The 8555-nt window shown below is 41.1% G+C and overlaps 1 protein-coding gene across 1 annotated transcript in view; it reads right to left on the minus strand.

Annotated features, from left to right (window-relative positions):
* zdhhc5a (zinc finger DHHC-type palmitoyltransferase 5a) overlaps positions 1-7753 on the minus strand; it is a 29412-nt gene extending 21659 nt beyond the window's left edge. The window contains exon 1 of the mRNA XM_042484275.1: positions 7282-7753. The gene's annotated coding sequence lies outside the window, so the exon portion shown is untranslated. The remainder of the gene's footprint in view (positions 1-7281) is intronic.
* Between the last annotated feature and the right edge of the window lie 802 nt (positions 7754-8555).

The raw sequence follows: 8555 nt of genomic DNA on the forward strand, positions 1-8555 counted from the left end.
CTTTGACTGAGGGAACCAAGGACTGCGTTTAGTTCCTGTAGAATATTTGTGTACAAAAAGGAAAAATAACGTCCCTGCTCCAAGGGTAGAACCCTATTTTAAGTTTGCTTTCGCACCTAACTAGGACTGTGTCCATAACTGCATCACCGCAATACTGCAGTCATGTGAGGTCATCACCACATTTTTATTTTTTTGAGGCAATCTAATAAATTCATTGAAAAATGTGCTTCTTTTGCTTGGATGCATCTGCAGTCACCACTCTGTAGCCTCACTCAGTGTCCTGCCCACAGCACTATCTGATGGCAAAGATAGAAACAAGAGTTGCTCCAGTGAGCGAGTGGACTCAGACGTGTGCGTCTACTGATGCCAAAAAACACTGAGGAGCAGCACGCAACTGTCTATGTAAAACTGCTGAAGCCTCTCTGAGCTGTGGCTGTTTGATTCTGCAACTAAGTGTAGCCAACCACAGATGTATAATAAAAAGTACATACGGGACTCCAAGATGGAGCCTATTCAGTCCAATGAAACTGCTTGCCTAGCATGTATGCCAAAGTTTCTTGCTTACGGGTTAACTTCCTCTGCAGTGTTTCTCCCACAGGCCCTGCCCACGACTGCCCGCTTGGCTCATAGACTTTTAAATAGTTTTTTTCTCAGCTTGAGGAGGGTTTTATACATGTTCCAAAATGATCACCAGCCATGTGCCAAATGCGGGTCAATTTTCCATTTGGCGAGTGAACTTCTGAGGGCTTTCCACCACACTGGCAGGTAAATGTTTGTACCAAAACTATGCTGAAAGACTCTGTCGAATATTGGTGTCATCTAGGGGCACACTGCTCTGCTGTTCCTCTGCTGTCTATGTCCCAGACACACACACCAGCGCCGGTGCAGCAAAACCTGATCGTCTCAAGCGCTACTAGTTTTGCGGCACCTTTTACCGTACAGGACACCAGCTGATCCACTAAACTATCACTTGCTTCCAGTCCACTACTAGCAAGCACTGCGTGCATATCTATGAAGGACATGAGATATTAAGATGGAGTCCTCATAATCTGAACCAAGACGGCAAACTCTTTATTGTCTCTCACATTGACAGCAGCCCATTAGCTCCACTTCCTCTGTTCTTACCTTTCACAATAAAAGGAGGAACATAATCACATGCTGAGGCTGTGGTGATTAACTGTTCAATATATTCAATCACTTTGCTTCAGATTTTGCGCTGGCCTCTTCTCTAAATTTGGTTACATGATCATCTCAATTAAATGTACTGAAACAAATGTATATGTGACACAAAAAAAGGCAAATTACTATTTTGGCTGATGATAGAAAATGCTTGTCTGGAGGATTTTTTTCATCTACCAGCCACGTTGATCTGTGAGACAAAAGTTACTTTCAGACACTAGTTTTACAAATACAACACCTTCATGGATGAAATATTTATGATAGAAAGTGTCATAATTGACCATGTTAGCGGTTCGAGTTGTCCTGGCAACAGTTTTGCAGACATTTCTTCTGTGGTGGTGGTCTATGGGGATATTTTTTTAGCAATACTGCAAGTGGCCACTGGGAAAAATTAGAAGCAAGGCTGAGCTGCTTCCCTGGGGGAACAGCCTCGCTGCCACAGAAAATGTAAGAATTGTGGGGAGCTGCACTCTGCTGCTGCTTGGTGTGTTTGCGGCGTATTGCAATAAATATCACAATCTTTTTTACTAACAACAGACTAGTGTTTCTGCTGGTAATGTTCTGCCGTAAATATTTACTAGACATAACTTCAGTTGTATGAGTACAAAAAACAGCAAAGAGAGGCACTGCAAAGTAGAGGCTCACATTTTTGGGGGAATCCTGTGGGTCAAGGGATTCCTGTGGGATTCCCACGGGACGGGAGTCAGTTTCACTATTCATCACGTACGCTCACATGCGTAATTAGTGTTGAGTGTACACACTGAGCTTTTACAACAAGAGATCCTCTACAGGAGACCCTTTCATCGGATGCTGTGTTGTAAGTTTCAACAACACTAACACTTCTGCTGTGTCTCTGAGTTTTCTATAAAGCTACTACCTGCCCCTCGCCCTCATCCTTGATTCATCACTGAGCACTCAGCTCAGCAGCTTAACCAGAGAAAGCTGTTTGCAGGGACAAACACAGGCAGAGAGACACAGTCCATCTACACAGTTGGCTACTTTGTGGATTCAAGGCTTCAACTCTTCAATCAATAAGCAAATGAGTGCACCTATTCTGGCCAGGTGTGATGGATGGACCTGTCTTCCTAAACTGTATCTATTACTGCTGCCCAATTTATCTGCTTTAATTGCCCCCAACCTCATTTTCTCTGCCTCGCCCTGTACTGATGCTCATTGTGATGTTACAGCATGTTCAAACTATTCAGAGTCAAGAAAATCTCCTCTGACAGCAGGTCTACAGCTCAAATAGCATATTAGGTGTCCTACAATCGCATGAGACAAACTCTGAAAAGTCTCAAGAACGGTTGCAATTATTATAATCATTTTCATAATCTGTTCTTCATATGTCATGTACTCATTCAGAGACACTTACATCAAGAAATTTACCCTTTATTTCCAAAAGGCATCCGCCTAGATTTGGGAGAAAAGAACTTTAATGCAGAAGGGTAATGTTTTGGAAGCTTTTCTAATTAAAACCCATATATTACCACTAATGAAGTCACATTAAGCACATTTGAACAGAGCTAATTAATAAACAAGGTTTAAAGAGTGTACTTAACAAGAGTGATGCTCTCTGTTGCCCACCCTCATCATATTGGATATATTCTAAACAATCCAAATTAAAAAAGGTGGGTTGTAACAGGCAACACGTACTGCTGCATCACCTATCTCGGCCAGATTTGCACAGGAACATGCCAAACCAACAGCAAACAAGCATGTATGTTCTGTGCCTGCGTGAGAGGAAATACCTCTCTATACCAGCAGACGGCGGTCGTCTGTAAAAGTCATTCAAAACAGGAAACTGGAAGATCGCCATGATGCTACTTAGCCATTTAGCACATTAACAACACAAGCCAATATTCACAGAACTGAGCATGTTTACTAAGAACAAGTGAACAATGACACAACCCATGAGGAAATGTTTCACTTGAGAGCTCAATGGTTAAAGAAAAACAATCTAACCTCACAAGAAGTTTGTTTTGAGCTCACTTTTCCCCTCTTGACATTAGCCATTTGTTTGCATTATTCACTTTTTGTTTCTTTTCTCGTGCACTGAACTGAACAGCCAATCAGAGTGATTTCATTAACCGACAGGCTCCGCAGCCGCTGCCGATTCAACATGCTGAACTGGCGGAAAAAAGCAGAAGGTCGACAAGGGTAAACGGTGCGGGACACACCGACCCAATGTGGGCAGACCATTGGCTTGGTGTGCTCCTGCCTTTCATCCCATCCATCAGATTAGCCAAAAAACATCTGCGTTTTGCCATTTTATCTGTACTCACCTATGTATTACACAATCACTGCGACACTAAGATTTGGGCAGAATCATTTTGATCATGCTATCCAGAAAACACAATGTCTGCAGTCACTTTCCACACATTTTTTATATCATCACCTTAAATTAGTATCAGTTTCAAACCAAACATTCCTAAAAATAGGATTTTCAAATAAAATTCTGTCTCTGAATGGGCTTAATGATGACAAGCTCAATATACAGGCAAAGGACCGGATCTGTCAAGTCTGATAACAAACACCTGCCATGCAAACTATTAGAAATGCAAGGTATGGTGTCTTGTTAATCACCCAGTATTTGCCTTAACTTGGCAGGCTGCCGTAGTGTGTTATGTTATAACATGTCAAGGCCAAAATTAGGCTATGGTTCACAACCGTCAAATGATCCTGCCTAATATTGAACACACACTCCTGCAAAATGAGACATACATCTCCTCTGATATGCTGTAAAAACCTAGATTGTATTAATGAAACCAAACCATTCATTAAGTCACACAGTCTTTGAGGGACTACACACAGAATGAGTTGCTCACTCAAATCTAAACTGCAGCGGATTTCTAAAATTACACCGCTTCATTTGCATTTCCTCAAGATCCGTGAAGACATAGTTATGTCCTCATTCAACCATGACTCCTTCCCATGTGATCTTATCAAATCCGTGCATCCAAACGCCACCAGGAAGAATCTCGACTCTTTAATTTAGTAAATACTAGAAAATCACCGGACACAATGGCACCTTCTTGTATCTAAAAAGGAGCCCACGGCATTGCCAGCAATTACACACATAAATCCTGGGTGTGTATGGCCCGCTGCAGTCACGGCAGCGCTGTAACAACAGCATCAGTATATGCACCAAACCGGTAAAACGATGCCAACAACCCAATTTCCTGAGCACGAGTGTCCAATTTTTTGGATTTGTGATATTTAGCAGCGTAGGAAAAATACACTGGTTTGCAGAAATCGCTTACTATTGTCTCAAACGCTTGCAGAGGACGCTTTATGGATATAGCTGAGCCAGGTGACACGCAACCCCCTGATTGATTCAGTCAAACGGCCCAGCAGCGTTTGGTTTTGACAGCTCAGTGGACACGATTCACCCAGCAAAGATGTGCTATTCAGTCTCTAAACGGAACGTCTTGCAAAACTACGTTAGAAAATGTCACAGTTTAGCGCGGAGGTTGAGATAATCGGTCAAAGGCTTTATATGGTGTGCTGAAACATGTGCTCTTTATCATCATAGGATCCACTCTGGTAATCGGCGCAGATACATGATCATGCAGTGGCTTCTGTGGTTGATTATCGATAAGCGAAAATTTCAGAAAAATCATTTGGTGAAATGTTCTGTGCATACAAGTGAAAGATACCCAGCCCACACTGGACAGTGGGAAATATTGAAGCCGGGGTGGGGACATGATGCTGAAGTAAGCTTCAAATTCGTATCTTGCGATTCAGCAGTTAAGGGGAGAGTTAAGGAGATATTATTTTCAATAATTGAGGGCAGATTCTCGGCATACTGCACCTCTTGCTGTGGTGAAAGCATTTTTGAAATTTTAAGTAAGGCCCCAAAGTTGTGTGAAACCCACTTTCAAATTTGTTAAACCTTTATTCTATTTGTGAAAATGTTAAAAGGAAAATCCCACAGCATGTCACATGTAGACCACACTGGACAACGTCCAGATAAAAAAAAAAAAAATACTTAGACAGGTCAAATCTGGACTAGATTATCACAGATAGGCTAAGGATTATTTAAAACACAATTTAAATTTATATTCTATGTGTGAAAATGCAAAAAGATTAAGATCAATATCTCACGACCAAAACGATTTTACTGTTTGTTGCGATTACATCCCTTTTGCACTTACACAAGTAACATATAGGTTGCACATCTCTGAAACTGTATTTACAATAATCATTAGCCTGTCTGGGATAATGTCATCCAGATTTTCAAGGTTTTCAAGACAGACCTGGCTCAATGTGGTCTACATGTTAAAATGCAGTGTAATCTCCGTTTTTTTTTTTTGTTTGTTTGTTTGTTTTTGGGTTTTTGTTTACATTTTCACTCATAGGATATACATTTTACAAATCTGAAATTGTGTTTCAAATTATCTTTAGCCTATCTGGGATGATGTAGTTCAGATTTGACCTGTCTGAGTGTCGTGGTTTTCAAGAGAGACCTGACTCAATGTGGTCAACAAGTGTGGGGGGAAAATGCATTGAAGGCATCTTTACATTTCCACACATACAATAAAAATTCACAAATCTGAAAGTGTATTCTAAACAATATTTAACATCTCTGGGATAATATGGCCCAGGTTTGATTAATCTAAGAGTAGAGTTTATCAAGAGAGCCCCGAATTATTACAGTCTACAGATGACAAATACCAGTTAATCTCTTTTTTTGCATTTTAATTTTTATCATAAAGGTTTCACAATCTGAAAGTGGGTTTCAGACATTGCTGAGGCTTCACTTAAAACGTATAACACGTGCAAAAAATACGAGAATCGGTTGGTAAGCAACGCAAATTACATTTCCCTTAACTCTTCCCTTAACTGCTGACTCTGAATCGAAAGCTGACTTCAGCGTCGTGGTGGGGACGCATATTAAAGACTATAATAAACGTTACACACCTGGGATAACGAGCAAAATTAATATACCATATAACCTCGGGTGTCATGTTAACGGAAACGTTAGCTAGTTTGTATTACAATGCTGTCAGTAACGTTAGCGTGTCAATAATGATGAAAGAGAAGTAGGGTGGAGATACCAACCTTAGCTAATGTTGAAAAGCAACGATAGCAGCACGATAATAGAAATTAATTAACAAGATACAAAACAAATGTATTACACTTACGCAATAGCAACACCAAAGCAAAGATGATTCGTGGTTTATACGTTATTGATAACGCTCAGTATACCGCAGGAGCCCTTTTCCATTTAACGTTAGCTAACGACGCTGAAGTTAGCTTTCGATTCGTGGATTCCGTTTCAGCAGTGGTCACCTAGACCACCTTAACCAGGTCTCTCTCGAAAACCACCATACTTAGACGGGTTAAATCTGAACCAGATAATCCCACACAGGCTAAAGATTATTTAAAACAAAAAATTCTGATTTTTCAAACGTTTATCCTGTGTGTAAAAACGCAAAAAGCTGGTATTTCACTGCATTTTCACATGTAGACCACAATAAACCTGATCACTTTTGTAAACGACTATACTTAGACAGGTGAAATTTGGACTAGATTATCCCAGACAGACTAAAGATGACCTGTACTCTGTTTGTGGACCCCCCCAACACACACACACACACACACACACAATAAAATCTCATTTTTTTGCACTTAAACAAACTGAATAAGAGTTTCACAAATATGAAATTGAGTTTTAAATATTCTTTAGCCTTTCTAGGGTAATCTAGTCAACATTTGACTTGTCTGAGTAATGTGTTTTTTGGCTTTTTTTTATTTTTATATAAAGAACACTATTGTGATCTTAATATGATAATTCAAGTTAACTCTCCCTTTTAGCATTTCCACCAATAGAATAAACGTTAAACAAGTCTGAAAGTGGATTTCACACAACGTCCAGGCTTTACTGAAAATGTCTAACATGCTGTCGCTACAGTAGGAAGTGCAAAAAACAGGAATTGGTCGTTAAACATTGAAAATTACGTTTCGCTTAACTCTCCCCTTGACTGCTGAATGGAAGCTACGAATCGAAAGCCAACTTCAGCGTCGTCTTTAGCTAGCATTAAGCTACTCAGGTCTCCCCTGGCTAACCCAAGCTAGCAGCAGGCTAACAATTCATCTCACCTGTAAAGGGTTTTACAATTGTCCTGGGTCCAAAAACGGTGAATGGGATGTGCCAGTCTCCCTCGTGTTATTTCCTCTTGAGATTAAAATCAGCAGAGACAACTCCTTACATCCATTATGATCCATACGGCTCATTCAGCGGTGCCAGCAAGCTGTGCGAGTCTTCCTGTTGTGGCTAGCTAAAGTTATCCCAGCGCCAAGCTAATACAGTTAAATGTTTGGCTAGCTTGCCGGAGTCCGATACGCCTGTCGTTATTTTACTACACGCAGCTATCTTAACTAGCTGTTAGCTAGAGGTGGAAGCTGCTTGGGTTTCTTAACTTCTTTTAAAATAACTAGCATCTGTCTGCAGGCAGGCCGCTGCACCAACACGGAAGTTCAGAAGTGGATGTATATTCCCAAAACAATTACGTGCTCCTCTCATATATCCACAATATTGGTGGCCAAGAGATTCCCAGAGGCCGACATATTTGTCAGTACTATAAAACTCTAATGCCAGGTTCAACAGCGGAATTGTCGCAATGAAAATAGCACCGATTGGAGAAAGAGGGTGTCAATCAAGATGTAAGCGGTTTCTATTAGTTCTGCAGATATGACGCCCCGCCCCCTCCTTACAGTAGCGTAAACGTCATGATTGCACTAAATCGTGATTAAATTTATTCCCCAGCACCAAAACACAGTCCAGGGCGTGTTGACTGAGGCGGAATAGGTAATAACGCCTCGGTAATATATTTTATTGTCACTAAGCATGGTTGGCACATAAGCTGTCTCTGACATGAGGTTTTAATCCTCTCATGTGACACACTGACACAGTAACGTATGCTTATGTGTGTGTGTGTGTGTACTCATTATGTGCACGCACGCGCACGCACAGATACACGCGCGAGCACACACGCACACACACGCACACACACACACACACACACACAGATACTGCCAACACAAAGGGGAGATTAAAATGACAGCAGGGGCCATGAGGATAAACACACACAACCAAGCTCTTCATCATTGACATACACACACACACACACACACTCCAAAATAATAACAAATCTGAAATCCTGCCACCAGGAATTGTACAGTACATGGAATTGGATTGTGACTCGCTGTGTGTCCATGTGTGTATGTGTGTGTGTGTGCATGTGTGTGTGTGTGTGTGTTGATGAAGCCCTTTGGCAGTTGGCATGTGAGTCCATAAAGCTCTTAAACTAAAGGGGCAATCATAGCATTAAAGAAACAATGGCTGATTTGGGGATGACCCATTTCCCACTGGG

The sequence above is a fragment of the Plectropomus leopardus genome, chromosome 4 (genome assembly GCF_008729295.1).
Source record: "Plectropomus leopardus isolate mb chromosome 4, YSFRI_Pleo_2.0, whole genome shotgun sequence".
NCBI lineage: Eukaryota > Metazoa > Chordata > Actinopteri > Perciformes > Serranidae > Plectropomus > Plectropomus leopardus.